Here is a 24,519-nt window from a genome sequence, read left to right on the forward strand (position 1 = left end):
TGCATATTCTCCTTAATTTATGTTATGGCATGAAGCAAATGTTAATGATTTCCTTCTAGATCTTTTCTGTCCTTTCTTCCTCCCTTCCTTCCTTCTTTCCCTGTATTTTGTTTTCAGAGTTTTACATTTATTTTCAGTCTATTCTTGCCTGGATCGGTTCTGTCCAGGCTTGCCTCTGTTACAGCATGGGAGACTTCTTGACTCAATTCCTACATGACTTCCTCTCTGAGCAAGGGTTCTAAGCTGAGTACCTTTTCTTCTGTTTATTTTATGAAGCTAATATGACTTTGAGGGTCTGATCTTAGAGTCTGTAGCTGAGTTAGACCAGCTCTCTCTTGTTTCTCTCAGAATCTTCTCTTTCTTTCCCTGGCCATTAATTTTTGATATATGGCATCAGGTTACACCTCTTTCTTTTTTGGTTGACTTTGGTGAACCTATGCCTAAGAATGTTTTTGAATCTGTATTTTACTGAAATTTAATGTGTTGGGGGAGGGAAATTCTTTTGTTTCCTTTCATATCTTTTTTAGAAGTCTTAACCCAGAAGTTGGAATAACATGAGAGGGAACTAAATGAAAAAACTGACTTGCATATAAGTCAGAGCAACTTTTTTTTAAAAATTAAATTGAGGAAGCACCATCTCATTATGACATTGGAGACTGTATTATACAGGAGAAGGAGAACCGAACTGAGCATCAGGTAACCTTAAATTCTAGCCCTCAGCTCTAGCATATACAGCTAGAATAGCATATGCAGCATAAACTGGGGAAAACCCTTGATTTCTTTGACCCTATAAAATGGGATGCCTACTTCATAGAATTGCTGTGAGGCTCAAAAGAGACAATTAAGGGACTTCCCTGGCAGTCCAGTGGTTAAGAATCCGTGCTCCCAACGCAGGGGCCTGGGTTTGATCCCTGATCAGGGAACTAGATCCCGTATGCCTCAACTAAGAGCCCACGTGCTGCAACTAAAGATCCCACATGCGGCAATGAAGATCCCACATGTGACAATGAAGGTCCTGCATTCCGCAACTAAGACCCGGCGCAGCCAAATAAATAAATAAATAAATAAATAAATATTAAAAAAGAAGACAATTAAATAAAAAGGCTTTATAAATAGCAAAGTGACACAATATAAGAATTTGTCATTATTTTATTATCATTATCATTATTATTATTGAATCTTTATTCGTAGAGATTATCATGAAGATGGTTAGATGAGAGTTCTTAGGAAGGGGAGGTGGGGGGGTGAACTTCTGATTAAGCTTGGGTATTTTCCCAACCATTCACATTTCCCCTGATAGGTAGAGGGAATGTGCATAGTTTGAAGGATGTTTTCAGATTATTCCATATTCCATCTCTCGTCTCCATTGAGAAGTAAGAGTTTTAGACATTCATCCACCTGAAGACAGGTAACTAAATCTCTCTTATAGCTCTCTGTTTTTGTAAATATTGATAAAATGTCCAAGCAATCCTTGCATTAAACAATTAATAGTATTAATCCTACTTTAATACATTTTTATGGTTCATTTTGGATTTCAAGAGATTTGCACTGTTGTTGTTAATTTTGATTAAGATTCTTTTCAAAACACAGGCATGAAAATTATGTTCTCTACTGACCTGAAGGAGAACTGTGAAAGCTTTGATCAAAAGTCAGACTGAGTAATAAACCTTGTTTATAATAAAGCTAAACCTGAATCATGCAAACCAAATGGTTTATTTGCTTATGAGTTTAATTTTGAAAACTAAAATTTTATTTATTCAATCTCAGCATTACTGATTTAAAAAAATTTTCCCTTTTAAAAATGCATGTTTAAAAAAAGCAGCTCATACACCCGGCTAGGTTTCATATCCTCACACGTGCTGTAAGGTAAAATAAGCTCATTGACATCATTGATTTTGCATTCCACTTTATTCATGCTTTCAAAATAATCTTGGTTTGGGTAGAAGCAGTATTGGATTGAAGAGTTTTAAAAGAAACTATTTATCAATATATAGTGATCACAAGTTTTAGTTTAAAAAGTTGATAATACTGCTTTTACACTCATTTAGCCTACTCTAACGAAAAAAACCTATAAAATATTTTTTGCTACGTAACTTTGAACTCAATGGCAGCCACAGAAATGGAGTAGTGAGATACCAAGTAGGGGACCGAACATTTGTAAGTACTGGCTTGATATGAAATGTTGAAGCTGGTCAGAGCCTAAGACTGTTCTTGTACTTGAAGAATGGCAGCTTCACTGTACACAGGTTTGGCTCTGCTGCCATCCGAAGTCACACCTGTGTTAATGAAATGGTCCTCTCAACTAAACACTTAAATGTTTGCCATAGAAATAGTATTCCTACTGATATAGTTCAGGGAACCATACACTGAAATTTATAGCCAAGTTCTGCATTATATTTTGTTGGTGTTTGTTTTTAGGGGTCATGTTATATTGAAATAAATACATCACGTTATTTGGAAATATCCCTTATGTGTCTGTTTTCTTTACTACTTATCAGCATAATCATTTCAAATCTGAAACAGATTGAAATTGGAGCATTTGATTTCAGTTTACAGTAATGAAGGCCATTATCACAGATTCATTATACCATCTTTCCACCATTAAAATGAAAAGAAAAAGGGGAGAAAGAGGCCTTTCCAGAAGAATAAGATATTTCTTCAGCCTTCAGCTGATTTGGCAGGATATGCAGGGTGTGGTGTTTTTAATTCACTGAAACTAATAAGTTGTTTTTATTTCAAATTCAGCATATCTGAAGTTCATTCCCTGGGTTGTCTTCATGTATCAGAAACCCCCAAATGGCCAATACAGATTGAAGAAACAAATACTAATGAACATAAGTGGAAATATCAGCTCAAATACCTAATATTTACTTTTATCTTGGGTAAAAAAATAGATTTGTGGTTAGGTTTGTGAAGATACGCTCATTATTCTTTTTTGAATTTCTTCACTCTCTTATTCTGATATAACAATTGATAGTTTTTGTATGCTTCCCATATTTTTCTGTTCTCAGCAGCATGGTGGAGTTAATACTGAGTAAAACAATCTAGGGTTCAGTCACAGGTCAGTAACTTGTGTGCGTCACTTGGTCTTTTTATCCTCAGTTCTCCATCTGGGAAGGAGGAATTCTGGGCTGGGAGTGGGTCACGCAGAGGTGCCGTGAGCCGCTCTTGCTGCAGGACCTACTCGGGGACAGGCAGGGAGGAATTGAGGCTCTCCCACTCCCACTTTAACCAGAGCACTGTTACTTTTATCTATTCATTATATTCAGCTTAACTGTAAGGTTCTCTGTATAAAAGAGGTTTTGCTGAGAAAACAAATTAACAAAACTTGAAACCCATTGTTATCTGTTTTTGGTTTGCTTTTTTACTACCTTTTTTGAATTAATTGAGTATTTTTATGACAGTTTCATCCCCTTTATTACCTTATTAGCTGTATCTCTATGTTATGGTATTTAAGTGGTTTCTTTATGGTTTGTAGTATACATCTTTAAATTAACACCATCTACCTTCAGGTGATATTATTCTACTTCACATATAGTATACCAACCTTACCATGCTATACTTTCATTTCTTTCTACTCGGGCTTTTTTTTTTTTTTTTTTTTTTAAATTTTATTTATTTTATTTATGGCTGTGTTGGGTCTTCGTTTCTGTGCGAGGGCTTTCTCTAGTTGCGGCAAGCGGGGGCCAGTCTTCATCGCGGTGCGCGGGCCTCTCACTATCGCGGCCTGTCGTTGCGGAGCACCGGCTCCAGACGCGCAGGCTCAGTAGTTGTGGCTCACGGGCCCAGTTGCTCCGCGGCATGTGGGATCTTCCCAGACCAGGGCTCCAACCCATGTCCCCTGCATTGGCAGGCAGACTCTCAAGCACTGCGCCACCAGGGAAGTCCCTCCCCAGGCTTTTTTAAATGTCATATATTTAAAGTCTCCATATACTGTATACCCACAATACATGGTTATTATTTTTATTTTAAACAGTCAGTTGTCTTTTAATGATACTTTAAAAAATGACAAAAATGATTCATATTTACCAATGTATTTTCCATTTCTGGTGCTCTTCATTCCTTTGTGTAGACATAATATAGTATCATTTTCCTTCTCATTAAAATACCTTTTTTAACATTTATTGTAGTGCATGTCTGCTGATGATAAAGCTGTTTTGTGTTTGAAAAAGTCTTTATTTTGCCTTCTTTTTTGAAAGATATTTTCACTGGTAAAGTATTCTAGGTTGACCATTTTTTCTTTCAGTACTTTAATGATGATGCCCCAGTATCTTTTAGATTGTGTTGTTTCCAATGAGAAATCTTTCATATATCTATGTATATGTGTATATATATATATATGAAAATATATATTTGTTCTTCTGCATGTAATGTATCTTTTGTCTCTGACTGTTTTTATGATTTTCTAATAATCACTGGTTTTAAGTAATTTGATTATGATGTGCTTTGATGCAGTTTTATTCATGCATCTTGTACTTGAGTATTTTTTTTCAGTTTCTGAATCTGTGAGTTAATAGTTTTCATCAAATTTGGAAAAATTTTAGCCATTTTTTTCCCTTCCCCCTTTCCTTTGGGAATTAGTATACTAGTCCTGTTAAAGTTGTCCCACAGCTCACTGTAGCTCTTTTTATTTCATTTTTCAGACTTTTTAATCTCACTGTGTTTCATTTTGGAGAGTTTCTATTGTTAGGTATTCAAATTCAGTAATGTTTTCTTCTGCAATGTCTAATCTGCCATTAATTCCATCTAGTACATTTTTCATCTCAGATACTGTGATTTTCATCTCTAGAAATTCAATTTGACTCTTTATATATTCCATGTCTCTAGTTAACATGTTTAATCATTCCTCTAGCTTCTTGAACACATATAATACAGCTATAATAACTGTTTTAATATCCTTATCCACTAAATATGTCATCTACATGAATTGTTGGTCAATTTTGATTGACTGATTTTTCTAGTCTTCATGGGCCATATTTCCTGCTTCTTTTCTTGCTTTGTAACTTTTGGTTTGGTGTCAGGCATGTGATTTTTACCTTGTTGGATATTTTAATATTCCTGTAAATATTCATGAGCTTTATTCTGGGTTGTGCCTAAATTCCTTTGAAACAGTAGCTACTTTTGTGGCTGGCTTTAAAACTTTGTTAAGCAGGACCAAAACAATGTTTAATCTAGGACTAGTTTTTCCCTGTTACTTGGGCAAAGCCCCGTTTAACTATTCTCATTGATGCTCCCATGAATTATGAAGCTTTCTAATTTGGCTGACGGGAGCAGGCAATTTTTTCAGTCCACCTGAGAATAGGGTATTATTCCCTTTAATATTTTCAGTTTCATTTTGTGTTTTAGCTTGACCTCACCCGCATGCAGTGATCAGTACTCGGCTGAGGTTACACTCTGCAGATGTCCAGCTCTTTTCCCTCTGGTAATCTGCGCTGTGAATTCTAGATGCTTTGGCTTCCTCACACTCACATTTCTGTCTCCTCAACTCAGGGAGACAGTCAGTCTCCACTTGGATTCCCCTCCCTGTGCCAAGCATGAAAATTTTTTCTAAGTGCAAAGCTAAGGCAATCATAGTGCCAGTCTTATTTGTTTCCTGTCTGTCAAGGATCACTGTCCTCTGTTGCCTGATGACCAAAGTTTTGTGAACCGTTGTTTCATATGAAGAAATGTTTATTTGTTTCAGGATAAATTCAGTTATAGTCATCCCCAGGAATGGGGGTGGGCGTTGGGATTGATTCCACGCCCCATCCCCCCTTCCTGTGGATACCACAATCTGTGGATTCTCAAGTCCCCTATATAAAATGGTACATCCTTCCATATACTTTAAATCATCTCTAGATTACTTCTAATACCTAATACAATGTAAATGCTAGGTAAATAGCTGTAAATACAGTGTAAATGCTATGTAAATAGTTACCTGTGTGCGGCAATTTCAAGTTTTGATTTTGGAACTTTCTGGAATTTTTTTGCTGAATATTTTCTTTTTTTTAAAACACCCTTTCATTTATTTGTTTATTTATTTATTTATTTTTGGTTGCTTTGGGTCTTTGTTCCCGTGCACAGGCTTTCTCTAGTTGCGTCAAGCGGGGGTTACTCTTTGTTGCAGTGAGTGGGCTTCTCATTGCGGTGGCTTCTCTTTTTGCGGAGCATGGGCTCTAGGGCGTGCGGGCTTTAGTAGTTGTGGGACGCGGGCTCAGTAGTTGTGGCATATGGGCTTAGTTGCTCCACGGCATGTAGGATCTTCCTGGACTAGAGATCGAACCCACATCCCCTGCATTGGCAGGAGGATCTTAACCACTGCGCCACCAGGGAAGTCCTTGATGAATATTTTCAATCTGCAGTTGGTTAAATCTTTGAATGTGGAACTCACAGTTACAGGGCACCAACTATACTGTTATTTTGTGTTGGCCAGAAACAGAAGTCTATTCAGAGTCCTTTAAAATATTATTCTTGAAAGGAAAAGATGACCTTAATAGGACAAAGCCATTGGTAATATAATAGAATATATACATTTGAGGAATGTTTCATAGGCTGTCTGGGACTTGGTATCTAATGAAGCACGGGCAGTAAGGGAAAATTTCCAACCCTCATGATAATATGACTATGTGTGTGGCAGTTGCATTTTCTGAGTTTAGGAGCCCTGAAGGAAGAAGTGGGTTGGATGTAGGGTGGGGAAAATGAGTTCCTGTGAGTCATCCAGATGGAGATGAGCAGGAGGCTGGTAGAAATATGGATCTGGAGCTTAGGAAAGAGAGAGCATGGCTAGAACTATAGATTCTGGAGAAATCCTCAGAAAGACTAGTGCCCAACAGAAGAGAACTATTTCAAGTTTTGTGAATAGAAATTAAATGTGAATAACTTGGTACTGGATAAAATCATTCCACTGTAAAATGATTTATTTATATCAACACTGGGTTCTATTCACTGCAGTGTGTGTGTGTGTGTGTGTGTGTGTGTGTCTGTCTGTCTGTCTGTCTGTCTGTGTGCATTTTCTTTTTCCCTATTAGGTTGGCGGGAAACAGAAACTTCAACCCTAAAGAATAATGTTTTGTAACATCCTATCATATAGACTAGCATCTCCAAGTCTACTTTAGAATTTGTAACAATAAGTAAAAAGAGTAGGCTAAATGATCTGCTTTTCTCCCAGTTTCTAAAATTCCATGTTTGTAGGCCAATATTACATATATCAAAAATTTTATAAGAATACTGAAAAAAAAAAAGATTGTTAGGTACTTTGATATATCATGTAGCTCTTGAATTCACTGGAATTAAATGAATAAACGATACTATTATTAATATAAGTCTCATGGTATTTCAAAACTTGGCTCAAGTTGAAACTTTCAGTATTATAAATTTTTACTTTCAATATTATATATTTCTCCAGTCAGTGGTTTGGAACCTGTGTCAAAAGGATGAGAAAAAATAGGGTAAAACCTATTCATTTAAAATAGCAGTTCAGGGGCTTCCCTGGTGGCGCAGTGGTTGAGAATCCGCCTGCCAATGCAGGGGACATGGGTTCGAGACCTGGTCTGGGAGGATCCCACATGCTGCGGAGCAACTGGGCCCATGAACCACAATTACTGACCCTGCGCAGACGTCTGGAGCCTGTGCTCTGCAACAAGAGAGGCCGCGATACTGAGAGGCCCGCGCACCACGATGAAGAGTGGCCCCCGCTTGCCGCAACTATAGAAAGCCCTCGCACAGAAACAAAGACACAACACAGCCATAAATAAATAAATTAATTAATAAATTAATAAAAAAAAGCAGTTCAACAATTTATATAGAAATTAGATATATTTAATTTAGATTATATGAGAACTTGGATCAGTGTATTTCTTTTTTTAAATTTAATTAAATTAATTAATTTATTAATTTATTTATTTTTGGCTGTGTTGGGTCTTCGTTTCTGTGCGAGGGCTTTCTCTAGCTGCGGCAAGCGGGGGGCCACTCTTCATCGCGGTGCGCGGGCCTCTCAGTATCGCGGCCTCTCTTGTTGCGGAGCACAGGCTCCAGACGTCTGCGCAGGGTCAGTAATTGCGGCTCACGGGCCTAGTTGCTCCGCGGCATGTGGGATCTTCCCAGACCAGGTCTCGAACCCATGTTCCCTGCATTGGCAGGCAGATTCTCAACCACTGCGCCACCAGGGAAGCCCCAGTGTGTTTCTTTTATTAGAAGAAAAGTTCAGGACATAGTATCATACAGCTGTCAGGCCGCACCAGTCAAGGATTATCACATGTCAAGTCCACCCAGGTCATTTGGAAAATGAGCATTTTAAAGATAGTTTTGTATTTTCAGGGATGCGAAAAACTAAATATAGGAGGAAGGTCAGTAGTCAGTGCTACCTAATATTCTTGCATTTTATTTAGCATGCAGTCCAGCTGACCTTCATTAGGCCATGCTCCCTCTCAAGTCACAATAGTCTGGGTGCTAATTAGGCAAGTTTAGTTATTTGAATGAAGATAGTAGCCTGCATATTGTTCCTTCAGCTCAGTGATATCTCCAGAGCTTATTTTTAAAGGTTAATTATACTTTTCTTAGGGAATGCCCTTTTTTAAAGCAAGTTCATGATAAAGCTTAATTCTATTTCCTAATAATTCATTTATTATTTGGTTAAGAAAATCATGGGTTTGTCTCATACTCTTGCAGCAAACAAGCATCTCATGAAGTACTACGTTGTGTGTGTGTGTATGTGTGTGTGTATGTGTGTGAGTGAGAGAGAGAGAGGGAGAAAGAAAAAGAGAGATAACTGAAGCCTCTTACTGAAATTTTAACAATTTAATTCACTTTGGATACAAATCATTCTAAAATGTACTACATAGTTTCTTGTCCTTTGGAACATGGCAAGGAAAATGAAAAAGGATAAATTCCCAATCTCCTGCTGCATAAAAACGGATTCCATTTTTTCATTTTCTCAAACTTTGTGCCATTTTCATGCAGAGTTGTACAATAGGAATTATTTGAAATACATTTGATATAACCTAATAATCTCAGGGTAGTTCAAGATGTTTAATATGAACACCGTGTTTCAATAAGGCTTCTGATTTTTATTTCAATAACATTATTACACAGGAAACACTGCAAACATTGGATTTTAATTCCAACAAGGCATTTGACAAGTCTCTTAAGATATCCTTTTGGGCAAAATGGAGAAATGTTAGTAAGACCAGGGTTAATTTAGGTGTATTTGTGACTGAAGAAATGACCACAGGAGTTTCAAAAAAAATTAAAATAACATTGTGTGCTGTTCCCTTATTAAAAAAGTAATATGTGTTATCTGTAGACATTTTGGAAAATACAACCGAGTACAAGGAAGAAAATGAAAACCACAAACAACACCAAATCCAAATGCACATTTAGCCACTCTCCACACTTTGGTATATATGTTAATATAACATGAAATCATGCCGTAATCTTCTGGGAAAATTTTTTTCTACTTAGTACATCTTGAGCATGTTTCCATGTCACTATTCTCTCTTAACATCATTTTAAACCAATGCATGGTATTTTATCAGGTGGAGATACTTAAATACATTTACCAGATCCTCTGTTGTTTCCAGTATTTTTGTTGTTAAAGTCAGGACAACATATTGAACTTTTCAAAGACCTTTTTAGGGTCTATTAAGTTGATTAAATGATTTTTCTCCGTTAACTTTTTGTCGTGGTGAAGTATTTTAAATTTCAAATCATTTTTGCATTTCTGGAAACTCCCTTATTTGGTCGTGGTGTTTATTTTTATTTCATTTTAGTTATGAAAATTTTCAAAGAAACTTCAAAGTGTAGAGAATAACATAACGAATCCTCATATAATCTATACCCAAATTCCATAATTATCAACATTCTTGACTCAACTATTCTCTCCTTCCCTTTTTGGTGGAATGTTTTAAAGCAAACTCTAGGACAATCTATCATTTTACCCGTAAATACTATAATGTGCCTCTCTAACAGATAAGGACTTTTAAAAAAAATGCAAGTTCAATGTCATTATGATATCTAACAAAAGTACCAATTAATACTGTTTTCTTAGAGACATCTAATAACCTGTCCAAGTTCAGTTTTCTCCAATTGCCACAAATATTGAGCTTTTTCTAATCATTGGTTTAAGAAGTCTCTTAATCAACAAGATCTCTCCCTTTCTTTTTATGTTTTTCATGCTTTGTTAAAGAAATGGGGTCATTTGTTGACCTCCTTCGTTGAAGATTCAATTGACTGCATCCTGTGGTTGTAAACAGTCTCCTTTCCCTCGAATTTCCTACAACCGGTAGTTAGACCTACAGGCTTGATTAGACTCAAGTTCAAATTTTAAGCAAGAATATGTCAGAGGTGATGCTGTACCCTTGATTTTGTACCACATTAGGAGGCACATGCAACTCGGTTGTCCTATGTTTAGTGATTGATCAATGGTTTCAGGTGTTGCAGTCTGTTCCCTCTATTATAAAGGTCCCCATCATTTGTGGATCCTTTCAGTCCAGTGCTAGATTTGATTGACCACTATTTTATTTAGGCTTTTTTATTGACAGTTCATAAGTGAGCTAGTTCTCTTGATTTCTTTCTGTGCATTATCTTTGACAGGTACAGGCCACGGATCAAAGAGTAGGTAATCCAAAGAGGATGGTGCTTTGAAGTCAGGCACCCTGGTTTCCATCTCAGAAGGCTCTAATCACCTGTGTGAGATAGGACCAGAACTCCAAAGCCTGAGGGAGAAACTGGCAAGAATATGATCAGAACCAAATTGGAAGCCTGTCCCGAGAAAAGGGAACATAATTTAGAGTGATCTCCGACGTTCAGGCAGCATTTCAGTCTCCTGCGAGTCCCTGGGGTCTTGATTTCCAGATCTAGTTAGTGTTGAGAGACTCTGAGGGGAACCATGCAGCGGAGCCAACTCCAGCCTGGCCAGGATAGCCCTCCTCATATACATAAATATAAAAGGGCATTTCATTCTTTCTAAATAACAAACAATCATTTTGAATGGGTGTTATTTCAGGACTTCAACTATTCACCATTTTTTTCTCTCCTTTTTTTGTCTGAGGTTTTTTTTTTTTTTTTTTTCCTTTGCTGGTAACACTTTAAGAAATATTTCTCATTGGGCTTCCCTGGTGGCGCAGTGGTTAAGAATCCGCCTGCCAATGCTGGGGACACGGGTTCAAGTCCTTGTCCGGGAAGATCCCACATGCCGCGTGGCAGCTAAGCCTGTGCGCCACAACTACTGAGCCTGCACTCTAGAGCCCACGAGCCACAACTACTGAGCCCGTGAGCCACAACTACTGAAGTGCCTAGAGCCCGTGCTCTGCAGCAAGAGAAGCCACTGCAGTGAGAAGCCTGCGCACTGCCACAAAGAGTAGCCCTTGCTCGCCGCAACTGGAGAAAGCCTGCACACAGCAACGAAGACACAACACAGCCAAAACTAAAATAAATAAAAATAAATAAATTAAAAAAAAAGAAGTCAGCCTTCTGGCAATGAGAAATATTTCCTTTTTTAAAAATTAATTAATTAATTTTTGGCTGCGTTGGGTCTTTGTTGCTGCCCGTGGGCTTTCTCTAGTTGTGGCGAGCGGGGACTACTCTTCATTGCGGTGCGTGGGCTTCTCATTGCGGTGGCTTCTCTTGTTGCGGAGCATGGGCTCTAGGCACACGGGCTTCAGTAGTTGTGGCATGCAGGCTCTAGAGCGCAGGCTCAGTAGTTGTGGCACACGGGCTTAGTTCCTCCATGGCATGTGGGATCTTCCCGGACCAGGGCTCGAACCCGTGTCCCTTGCATTGGCAGGTGGATTCTTTTTTTTTTTTTTTAATTAATTAATTTATTTGTTTATTTTTGGCTGTGTTGGGTCTTCGTTTCTGTGAGGGCTTTCTCTAGTTGCGGCAAGCGGGGGCCACTCTTCATCGCGGTGCGCGGGCCTCTCACCATCGTGGCCTCTCTTGTTGCGGAGCACAGGCTCCAGACGTGCAGGCTCAGTAGTTGTGGCTCACGGGCCTAGTTGCTCTGCGGCATGTGGGATCTTCCCAGACCAGGGCTCGAACCCATGTCCCCTGCATTAGCAGGCAGATTCTCAACCACTGCGCCACCAGGGAAGCTCCGGCAAGTGGATTCTTAACCACTGCGCCACAAGGGAAGCCTGAAGGCTGACTTCTTGATAGGAAAGACATTATATTTTGCACACACACATGTGTGTGCGCATATAATCATGTACTTGAGGTGATCTTAGCAGTTGATATCCTAAGGCTTAAAGGAAGGGAGATGAGAGATGGCTTTCAGAGGTAAGGTCTTTGGGGCTACAGGACACATCAAGTCAGCAGGAAGCCCTTTCCTCTATGTTCCCCTTCCTTCCTCTTGTTCTTGGCCTGGGGACCCTGGCTTCTTTATCATTCCTTTTCCTATTGCTAAAATCCTGAAACTTTAGGTAATGTGCTTTAACAATGTTCTGAACCAACCTCTGCCAACAATTTCATTCTGAATATCCAGGCAGGTTCATTACTGAGGTTAAGACCTAGTTTCCAAGCATGCCTCCTTTGTTCAATATTACTTGATCATCATTCATTGAACCCTCTTGTGCCAGGCACTGGCTAATGCTGGGCGTACACCAAGATTAATAGATGTGTTTCCTGCCTTCCAGCAAAGAGACAGATCTAAGCAAATAATTACAACAGATGTGGAAGTGGAAGTATGGAGAAGGAGAAACTAATTATCTCTGGAGGAGGTGATATTTCTCTTAGGTTCCAGTGATTTTTCTGGTCTTCCCAAACCTCAAATCTCCACTCTCAGTGGGGCAACCTAATCTGTTCCTCTGGTTTGGAGCAGGAAGAAGATCTAGGTAAAGTACCTCTAGAAAGACTAGCCACCTAGGAAAAGCAGTATCCTTTCTCAATATTCCTGTGCTCTTTCCTCATTAAAAAAAATCTTCCCTCTTAGACCTCATCAGTAGGCCAATGGCCAAAACAGCTGTTCTCATAATAAGCAACAGTTCACATTCAAAATGGTGGCCTTGTCCCTTTTTTAAATATTTGAAAACGGCTAGATTTTTTTTCTCCTCTTCACTCTTTTTTCTGTAGCCTGACAATTACTAAAGCTGTGTGACTAGTAACATGACAAGTTAGAGAAGGGTCAGAGCCTCCTTTAAAATAAGAGCCCATTGGAAATATGCTAAGAGGAGGCCCATGATGGCAGTGTGAACGATCATATTATCTTGATCTTGCCCATCTTATTATCTTGCTTGTTACCCATCTGCAGAATCAAGGATGACACTAAACTCAAGTCCCGGTCTCCCAGTACAATGGGAAGTTGCCATCTCCACCTCTGTGGGATGAACTTAATAAGTAATGGAAAAGAAAGCGTATTACTGAGAAGTTTTCCATTGCTTGTTTATCCACAATAGGAATTCCAATATCCATGGTCGTGGGAGCCCTCACTTTATCCTAGAGGCTCCCTTTCACCTTGCTTTTCAAAGGAGCTTCCACGTGGAAACTATGTCATGTCCTTATGTACAGGTGCTGATTGGGGGTGGGTCACAGAAATAAAATGGAAAGCAAAGGAGGAACACCTTATTGCTCTGCTCACTGTTTGATTTTGAAAATACCTCAGTTGTACAGAACTTTTAGGAAGTCTGTAAATGTTGTCACATTCCCAAGGAAGAGTGTTTTTTTCTCAGGAGCCAGTCCTTTAAAAATTTTCTTCCAAGTAGCATTAGCACACATGTCCGCCCAAATCGCTGTTCTCATCATGACATTTGATAGAACTAGGAAGTTCACATTTCAGTCTAAAGATTGACCCACATGACCCCTCCACCAAAAGACAGGAAGTGGCTCACTGTGTTTTTATAGCACATGATCTGAGAAGTGGAAAGCATTCTGTGTAATGGGCACATGCTGAGACTGCAATTTTTGAAAAAAGTCGTTTTGACTTCCTGACAATCACATCTAAATAGTGGTTTTAGTCTCTGTTCTCAGCACTCTAGGAGGGTATATGTATCCTGTTTCTGTGTTTGGGGAAGAAGACTAGAAGCTGGGTAAAATGCCACTTGGTAGACTGACATACAGTTATATGATCCCAAGGGAAATTGAGGGTTCACACTATCCAGGGATAGAAAGAGGTCAAATTCTGGAGGAAGTTTAATTCTTTAAAACTCAGAATAATAAAAGATGTTTATAAATATTAAATATTTTCATTTTGGCTTCTGTTTAAACATTTTTTATTATCAACTTTTAATTTATATTGTAGTATCTGTCAGGGTCTAGTTAGGAAAACAGAAACCACAGTAGGTATTTTAAACAGAGGGGATTCAATACAAGGGATTAATAGCCTGAAAGAAAGGAAAAGGATGGTAAGCTAACCCAGAGATCAGTAAATCAGAAGTAGCTACCACCCCTATGGCTAGGAGAACAAAAAAAACAAAGGTGGAGACAGCAGAAGTGGGGAGCAGAGGTGAGGAGCAGTTGCCTCAGCTCGGAGTGTGGTGGGAGAGACCACGGCTTAGCGGTGCTGAATTGGCTGATAGGGGGCCATGCAGCTGTGCTCAGACCTCTGAGGGGGTGCCTCACAGCTAGTGCTGGGGCTCCTGGGACTTCTGAGAGGGCAGCATGGCTGTGTCTAGCCCCTGCGGGGGTTCTGCATGGCTGTCCTGGGGTGCCAAAAGATGCGAGAGTCTTTGCTGCCTATTTGTGCTGGAGAGATGCTGACAGCTGCTGGAGGTGGGAAAAATCTCCTGTCTTCTCCTCCCGTTCAGTCTCCCCACATAATGCCTCTCACTGGCAGAATCTAATTGGAACATGCTGCAAAAAGATTCTTAGAAATGTGGTCCTTATATCACCAGCCCCAGAGTCACAGGGCACAATGTAGAAAGGTGAGAGACAGTACATGAATAAAGGATCACAGATCCCCCCACCCTTTGGCTACCAATTCCCCACACACTCTCTTCTACCCATTTTAAAACTTCTATACGACAATAACAACGTCATGCTTCTGCCTAGTAAGTTAAAACTCCCCTTTGTAAATACATACTTTCACCTTCTTACCCCCCAAAACGGAGACACAAATCTCTAATGCTCTTCATATCCATCTTCAAGTGATGTTAATTATCTTTTTTTTTTTCATTAAAGACTATTATAAATTGAATTGTCACCAACACTTTTTATATAAAATAATAGGGAGTTAGGAGAAAGAAAACGAATGGAAACAAGTGAGGAAGAAACAGTTCACATCTGCTACTTTATTTCTGGAACTGGTCACAAAGCCACAGATGATGTTTATAAATTCCTTTTTCTATCACCCATTCTATATTTCCTTTGCCTTCAGCCAGCTGGTCAGTGTTCTTTACCTGATGAGGTGACCCATACCCTCATTCTTCAATGGTCTAAATTAGTTTTCAGTCTAAGGCATCTAAGAGATGCCTTAGAGAGTCTTCTCAGTTCTAGACCTCATCAGATCACTGATAACCAGATCACAATTGGTGATGGGACCTCCGTGTTGTTGGGCCCGTATGCAACCCCTGTTCCTGATGCTATGTCTTGTGTACGTGAACCTATCGACTAAGTACCTGGGTGTTTGGAGAAAGAAACTGAAAGACATCCATTGAATAGACTTTCTTTTCTACCTGATTATCGAGAGCTTCGTGTATAGCATATGACTTTGTGAGCAGTCACATAACACTGAACATTCACATAAATATCCTCATGCTCTGTGCCAGTTTAAGAGGTCCATCTACATACTGCCTTGCAGACAATCTTTCCATCCTTTCTTTCCAAATCCACGATGATCCAGCCAAACCATTAGTCATTACCCATGAAGCAGTGTAGGTCTGTCCATATTTTGGGCCATCTCTCAGTCCAGTCTAAGTGGGCATTGCGATATATTGCTTAAAGATTTTCCTACTGAGGGCATTTCCCTTCTCCAGTGTTTTTGTTTGTTTGTTTTGTTTTTTCAAGCACACTCCCATTGTGGCTATAGTGCTCTATTCCTGGTTTGCCAGTATAATGAGAAAAAAGTCTGTAAACCAGACCCTTCCTCAAGTCATTTTTTCACAGGCAGATCTCCATAAACACCTAGCAGTGGATGAAAGAAGGATGGCAGTGCAGCAGAAGAATGTGCCATAAAAGCCTGAGCTATCTGCACTTGTGACTTTATTGTTCCTTTGGGATCTGTTTGAGCCTGATTTTTTTTTTTTAATTTTTTAATTTATTATTTATTTATTATTTTTATTTTTGGCTGTGTTGGGTCTTCGTTTCTGTGCAAGGGCTTTCTCCAGTTGCGGCAAGTGGGGGCCACTCTTCATCGCGGTGTGCGGGCCTCTCACTATCGCGGCCTCTCTTGTTGCGGAGCAGAGGCTCCAGACGCTCAGGCTCAGTAGCTGTGGCTCACGGGCCCAGTTGCTCCGCGGCATGTGGGATCTTCCCAGACCAGGGCTCGAACTGCATTGGCAGGCAGATTCTCAACCACTGCCCCACCAGGGAAGCCCTGAGCCTGATTTTACACATACCATTTCCACTGCGGGATGAAGTGTTGCTGTCCATGCTTAATTTTGTGACCTAATGAATCAGATAATACCCATCAGTTATGGGCAGCTCAAGTCACAGGGCCGGGGGTTCATTCTCTATCAGGTCCAATAGCAGGGCAGAGAAGTTTCTCAAAAGAACAATTATCTGGAAGAGAGGGCACCTCTTTACTTCAAACCCTCAGGGTGTGCGCCATGGTTATCCTTTGGGGGTCTGCCGTGGGCTCCGTACAGGATCCCTATTTACCATGGAAACATCAAGTGCTACTGGATCTGCTGGGTTATAAGGCCCATGTAGCACTATAGCTTGTGCAGGATTGGTCTACAGTCTACATCCTGGACTAGTTGCAAAGCCTTCTTTTACTTGGTCACCACGCACATCTGGCTGCATTGTGGTTTATACACCAAATTGGTCAGAAGACCACACTCAAATGTGCCGTATGTTGTCTCCAAAATACAGAGGGCCATCACATGATCAAAATTATTCTTGGTTATAGTTGGTGCAAGGTGCAACAACTTTTCTTTCACTTTGGAGGGAATATCCTAGTATGATCCAGAATATTGGACTCCTAGAAACCTCATCTAGGTGGCTGACTCCTAGGTTTCAGGGGTTGTTACTTCTCCCCTTTGGTAAGTGTGTGTCTTAGGCATCTAATGTAGTACATGCTACTATTAGTCATCAGTTTCAAACATCATGATGTTCGCTATGCAGTGAACCAGTTTGATCTCTTGTGGGATCAAGGTCCCTGCAGATGAGATTATGCCCAGAGACTTAACATAGCCCTAAGACAAGATGGTGAAGGCGTTCTTTGGTAGCGCTTTCATTTTTAAATTGATATAAAGTAAAAAGCATTTGTTAGATTAACAGCTGCCCAAATATAGGGCCATCATATAGAAGTTTGGATTTGAGCATGAGAGATAATGGGAAAATAATTGGAATAAAGTTCTTCACAATTAGTAGAATGTAGGAATATGTGATATGCAATGTAGTAGTTGGGGGCAGGCATGGAAGAAACTTCAAAAAATATATCAAGATATGATTACTGGGTCTTCATTTAAAAAGGACAACATTATATAACTTTTGTGCCATTCTTTGCTCATTGTAAAACACCACCACATCTTTGACAGTGTTTGAGGATGACATAGAAGATATATGAAATGCTAATGGAATACAGACTCTATAAATAATGCAAAGTCATTGATGTTTACTTTAGTCCTCATAATGGGCTTGTACATAAAATAGTCAGCCTACAGTGTATTCCCATTGTGTAGATAAGGAAACTGAGGCTTTCTGTTTTAAGGTAGCTTATCTGAGTACTCACAGCTGATCAGCAATAGAGTTTCAAATCAAAACCAGCTCTATGGCTTGATGTGTTGATATAGGTGATATTGTTAGGATATGTGCATATGTTTGCATAATTGAAATGTCAATTTACATATTCTTGTTTTATTTTCTCTTCTCCTTTCCTCCTCCCCAAACCCTATCCTAGGAGTGATAGAAGCAGAGAGAAAGAGAAACTCTTTAAGACTGCGAAAGAATGGTGGTCTTTGGTTTGTTCTTCACGTAGCAGAGACCCATGCCCAGCTCCCTTGAAGCACCCTGGGGAAGAGCTTGGAGAGGAAAGACTGTGTGGTGCCTCTAGACAGACTGGACTTTAGACTCTGGGCCTTTCAGCCCTGGCAAAGAGTTCTGTGCAAGCTTGGCAGGAATCAGCAGAGCTGCCTGAACTTAAGGGAGTGCGAGAGCTCGGACACTGAGCACACGGATGGTGATTGGTGTGGACTGAAGACAGGAGGGCTTCATCCAACTGACGTGACCTAGGTAAGTTCTCAGGGGCTTTCTCACGACACTGAGAGGCCCAGTGAGATGAGGACTTATCTTCAGATCTATTTTGATTTAGGAACAAAATGAAGTATTGTGACATTTCACGTAAACCCTTCGGTATGGACTGAAAGTCGTATCTCCTACTTGTATATTTGTTTTGGGGACACAGAAGGCAAAAGCAGGGCAGCAGTAAGGATGGAACTGTGATTCTGGGTATTAGAGAGCTTGAAAATTTGCTTCATATCACCAAGGGATTAAAGGGAAAAGAATGGCCTTCTGTGCACCTTAATATCACTCTCAACCCAACGTGTTTTCGGTTTATTATTTGTATGTGCCAGCGGCTGATTCACTTAGCTGTTTGGAAGAGAGTGCTAATGAGGCCAAGGTCAGGGTTCTCATTTCCATACAGGCAAATATACTTAGTGAAAGAGAGCCTCAGCTCCAGTCACCACAGATTAAATCCCTAACCTGCACCAACTGCTTTACAGATATATGTGCTGGGTTATGGGAGGTCAGGTGAGAGGGTATGAATGAGTCAGCATAAAGCCTCACCACCTCCAAGGGCAATAACTCAAAACAGATGTCTTTTACATATCCCTGAAATCTGTGTGAGTGCTTATGAAGGAGCCACCTGAACTAATTCACAAAAAAGGAATATATCAAACCAAGTTCCTCTGGTTTCTGAATAGAGTCTGATAGGGCAAAGGCTCTATCATTAGTTGGTTTAATGCCATATCTGATCTGCACTAAACATTTTACTTGTATACATATTGTGGTGTAATTTACAAAAATAATAGAGATTTTAAGAAACATGTTAAAAATTCTGTAATATGAAGATGAGGATCTTAAGATTACATTTTAAAAAAAAATTCTGTGAAGGAATCCATGATTAGAAGATATGCAGTATTCATAAGGCTTTTTTTCTATTATTGTGGTATAATTTACGTACAATGCAGTAATCTTAAGGGCTTAGTGCAGTGAATTTTGACAATTGTATATATCCATGTAATCACCACTGAAAACAAGATATTAGAACATTTCATCATCCCAGAAAGTTCCTTTCTGCTCGTTCCCAGTCAGTTCCTCTTCTACTTTCCAAGGTGACCACTGTTCTGTCACATATATTATTTTTGCCTTTTCTTGAACTTCGTATAGATGTAATCAATCAGTATGAACTTTATTGTGTCTGGCATTTTTCACTCAACGTAATGTTTTTGAGGTTCATGCATGTCGTTACATTGTATCAGAAGTTTATTTCTTTTTATTTTAGTATAAAGTTATTAGAATTTGTCCATCAACCTGTTGATGAATATTTGGGTTGTTTCTTGTTTTCAACTATTAGGACTAAGGCTGCTATAAACATTTTTCCAAAATTATTAAAATTCATGTTTAAATTCCCATTTTCATGCTAAATCTCTGAGAACAGAAAAAATTCTTTATAGTAACTGCTACAAACTCTTTTCTAGTTCCTTCACTTTGCTTTGATTTTCTTTAATTTTTATCAAGATCCAGGAGTTTAAAAAAGCTAAGTTCTCCCAAGTGACGCATAAGTTATAGGTATAGTACCGAGAAGGACAAAACGAAAAAGCAGGTTCCCTGCACCCAGGTGGGCATCAACTTCAACTTCCTGCCTAGTTAAATCAAACATGTATTTTTTTCCATTCTGCTTTCCAAAGCCTCTCCTATTTGTCAACATGAATTCATTCAGTCTGTTTGTTTGTTTATTCAACCAAAATGTGTCAGACTCTTATTATATATTTGTTGGGCTTGTGCTGGGCTCTGCATTCATTATGGCAAGGGTTACGTTTGGATCAGAACCCAGACGATAATGCTTGGTGTGCCTAGCACAATGTCAAGCACCTAATGGAAACTAAATGTGTGTTTTTGAATGAATGAAGGAACTCCCAGTTTAGTGTGGAGATTGACCGGAATACAAATAAACTGGTATAGTAGAAGTATGGAGAGAGTACTGTGGAAATATCAAGATCATAAATATATGTTCTTGTTTTTACCTGAGCGCATTTGATCATATTGCTCTATTGACACTTTCTCTGTTGGACTGTAATTTGTCTATTCATGGCTTTCTCCCCCATTTCAGAGCAGAACAGAGACTGTTTCCTATTAGTCTTGGTATCTCTAGCACTCAGTCCATGGCCTGGCACTCAGAAGGGAGTGACTAACTCTGTTTAGGTTTGCCAAAAAAAATTAATCAGGAAAAGGGACATTTGAGATGGGCCTTGGAGAGGAGATCCTGGTGGTAGAGGGTGGTGAGGGATGGTATTCCAAACAATAAGAAACTGTGGTCCTTTAGGTACTAATTTTTTTCTCTCTTGGAAAATGGTCCCATTTAATTTCCTGAATCACCATCATGATTTTGAATCCCTTTTCGCAATTCAGTTTTTTAAAAAATTAATTAATTAATTAATTAATTAATTTTTGGCTGTGTTGGGTCTTAGTTTCTGTGCGAGGGCTTTTTCTCTAGCTGCAGCGAGTGGGGGCCACTCTTCATCGCGGTGCGGTGCGTGGGCCTCTCACTATCGCGGCCTCTCTTGTTGCAGAGCACAGGCTCCAGACGTGCAGGCTCAGTAATTGTGGCTCACGGCCCAGTTGCTCCGCAGCATGTGGGATCATCCCAGACCAGGGCTCGAACCCATGTTCCCTGCATTAGCAGGCAGATTCTCAACCACTGCGCCACCAGGGAAGCCCAGCAATTCAGTTTTTAATTAACTTTTTAAAAGCCCTTACTACATACACATCTACATAGCAAAATGGTCCCGAGCCAAGATTTTTTTCTTACTTAAGATTATGTTCTTGTCATTTCTTTGAACAATTATTCTGTTGAATGTCTTGAACACAAAAGAATATGACAAAAACAAAATAGTTGCCTAACATTTCAACAAAGGTTTTTATCCTGAACAGAATGAAGGGAATTATTATTATGATTTTTAACCACTTCAGGTAGTAGAAGAATGATCTATTTTTCAAATAATTTAAAAAATTAAATGGTATCTTCCTCATAATTGATGATGAAATCCAGCTAATGTAATTTATTGTTGAGGTGTATGCATCCCATTGGTTTAAAGAGAATATTAACAAAGAAAGTAGAATCTCTTTATTTCATTTATTATACAGGTGGAAACTGTGCATAAGGATTCAGGAAGAGTATTTTAGCATTATTTTTTTTTCCTTTATGCTTACAGGCTTTGAGTAAATTGCATAGGAAACTTCTCTGATTGAATGTTGGAGGTCATCTTTTAGTAAGCATGGCACAAAATGATTCTAGGCATTATGAATTCTAGGATGTAAATTACAGGAGCTTTGAAGATAGGAATGATTCTCCTAGGTAATGCATTGCACAAGGAGCAGAGTGGAAGTGTCATCATTTATGTTTTATTTTGGAGAAGATCATCCCCTCAGTTCTTTCTTTTCCTACTTTGCTTTCGCAGATTTTGACATAAAAGGAATCTTATATTCTATGTAGATATAACGTGGAAGTCTAATATTTCAGAATTTAGAATAAAACTTTCTTTCAGTGCTTTTAATATGATCTTAAAGCATTTAAGAAGCATTAATTAAGCTTTAGAAAGCAACTCTAAGATGATTTGATCAATTCAAAAACAGTCATAAAGTCTGTACTCAACTTTCAATTACTGTATGTCCCAGTGGAGAAAAAGCACAGTTAATACAAACCACAGATAATACCCGAAACACTTCTACTCAATGAACAATGGCACAGATATTTTTAAAAATGCAGCTAGTCCAAAATCCTTTCTTTTTGATCTTAGAATGAGTTACATGATTTTTTAAATGAAATCATATGAAAATATACTATCATATTTATGCTTTAATTAAATGAAGTCTACAGTGAATTCAGTCTCCTTGTATATATGCTGATTACTGGAAGGAAGAAATGTCTGTGTGTCAGGCTATTGGTCAGAAGTGGTCCAGAGATGTGTGTTTTTGCCTGTCTACAGTCTGCAAAGTGAAATCACCTACATAAGGTTGTATTTCATATTACTTTAGAGACAGAAGAGTTCTCCTCTTAGATAAACCACATCAGCATGAGACCAGCTCATCTGATAGGTAAAAATGAGGCCTACTATAGTGACAAATGACTTTCTAGCGATGGTTAATAATGTTATTATTTACAATAGAGAGGAGAGAGAGAGGGAACTAAATTTTTCACAATTAAAGGACATTTGAGTAAATTATAGCCCATCAACCTCATGTCATTCAACTACCACTGAAAAATTATAACTAGATGGCAACAGTCTCAACTGAGACATCTCTTCTTCTAGGCTGTGTCTTTCTCTGTTTCCCATATCTGGGTTCCGTGCCTCTTCTGCATTCTACCTTTGAGACTGAATATGGCCTATTGTATGCATATGCTTCATTGTATTTCCTCTGAGAGATCCTAGCTCTTTGACAGCTGGGACCATGGCAATATTATTTATCATTTAATTTCCAGATCCTAGCCAAGTATCTGGCCCATGATTATGATTTACTAGATACTAATTTCAGTCAAATAGAATGTTGTTCATATACAAAAAAGGAAAATCAAAAATAAATGTATTCACAGCTTCAAACACAGTCACCTACTCTCAGGCTTTCTCCTTTCTCTACCCACCCCCTTCAACATTTAGCCCTGACTCTTTCCTAGTTGGTTTCCTCGCTTGTTATCCAAGCACCAGAGTGAATGACTTAAGAGTGGCAAGATGGTGGGCTGTCACAGATAAGGTACAAAATATACATGGCATTTAGATGTAGTAGTTTTGATGGAGAAGCAACTTTTTTTTTTTTAACATCTTTATTGGAGTATAATTGCTTTACAGTGGTGTGTTAGTTTCTGCTTTATAACAAAGTGAATCATCTATACATATACATATATCCCCATATCTCCTCCCTCTTGTGTCTCCCTCCCACCCTCCCTATCCCACCCCTCTAGGTGGTCACAGAGCACAGAGCTGATCTCCCTGTGCTATGCAGCTGCTTCCCACTAGCTATCTATTTTACATTTGGTAGTGTGTATATGTCCATGCCACTCTCTCATTTTGTCCCAGCTTACCCTTCCCCCTCCCCGTGTCCTCAAGTGAAGCAACTTTTTGATATTAAAAAATAAAACACTAAACTTTCAGCTTTCAAAAAGAATCAGTGAATGTGCTCAACAGACATTGTCATCCCACAGCTGAGCCTCACCCCAAACCTAAGCAAATCAAACTTCCTCAGTGACCTTAGAGAGTGACACAGGCAACAAGGTTAGTGGTTGAGCTAGGGCCCAAGTTTCCTGACCCCTACAACAGTGCCTTCTGAGTGCTCCATTGTCTTAATCAGTTCCAGCTGCCACAACACGTGACCATAGACTAAGTGACTTAAACAACAGGCATTTATTACTCATGGTTTTGACAGTTCTGGAGGCTGAGAAGTCCAAGATCACGGTGCTAGCAGGATCGGTGTCTGGTGAGCGTCTCCTTCCTGAATTGCAGACAGACACCTTTTCACTGTATCAGAGAGAGACAGAGAGAGGGAGAGAGAGACAGAGAACTCCATCATGGGGACTCCACCCTCATGACCTCATCTAAACCTAATTGCCTCCTAAGGTTCCATCCAAATACCATCACATTGGAGGTTAGTGCTTCAACATATGAATTTGAGAGGGACACATTCAAATTTGGGTGGTTGGCATCTGGAGTATTTATCTTCTGATGCCAGGTCCTCTACCACCTGACTGGGGCTTCAAGGGCTCTTAAAGCATCCTGACTTTCTCCTCCCCAGCTCTTACCACTGGTTGTAATTATACACCTCTTTGTGTGATTTTATTTTATTTTTTATTCCTGTCTCCACGTAGGCAAACACCATGCATTTTTGTCTTGTTTTGTCATTGCTACTCTATCCTCAAGCTTAGCACAGTGTTTGGCACATAATATGCGCGTGTATGTATTTCTTGACTGGATAAATGAATTCATTCGAGTTCATTGCATGCATTCCCAGTGGACTGAGTTAGCAGGTAGAGTAATCACACAGGGCTTCATCTATGGGGAAGAAGGCAAAAGCATAGTTATCAAATGAAGATGGGTTGGGGCCAGAAAAGGAAACCACAGATGCTGAGACTCAGAATCTTTATCTCTCCTGCCTAAGGTAACATTGGGTCTTGGGGCTTTTGGATTAGGGCTGGGCAGAGGTGTCCAAAGGTGTTCTCAGTAGCGTGGAAGGGTCTTG

The 24,519-nt window shown here is 39.4% G+C and overlaps 1 long non-coding RNA gene across 1 annotated transcript in view; it reads left to right on the forward strand.

Moving 5' to 3' along the window:
• The first annotated feature begins 18,225 nt into the window (after nt 1-18,225).
• The window catches only part of LOC132365315 (uncharacterized), a 796,238-nt gene continuing 789,944 nt past the window's right edge, over nt 18,226-24,519 (forward strand). Inside the window, exon 1 of the long non-coding RNA XR_009503074.1 lies at nt 18,226-18,300. This is a non-coding gene — a long non-coding RNA (uncharacterized LOC132365315). The remainder of the gene's footprint in view (nt 18,301-24,519) is intronic.

Source organism: Balaenoptera ricei, chromosome 4, assembly GCF_028023285.1.
Source record: "Balaenoptera ricei isolate mBalRic1 chromosome 4, mBalRic1.hap2, whole genome shotgun sequence".
Classification (NCBI taxonomy): domain Eukaryota; kingdom Metazoa; phylum Chordata; class Mammalia; order Artiodactyla; family Balaenopteridae; genus Balaenoptera; species Balaenoptera ricei.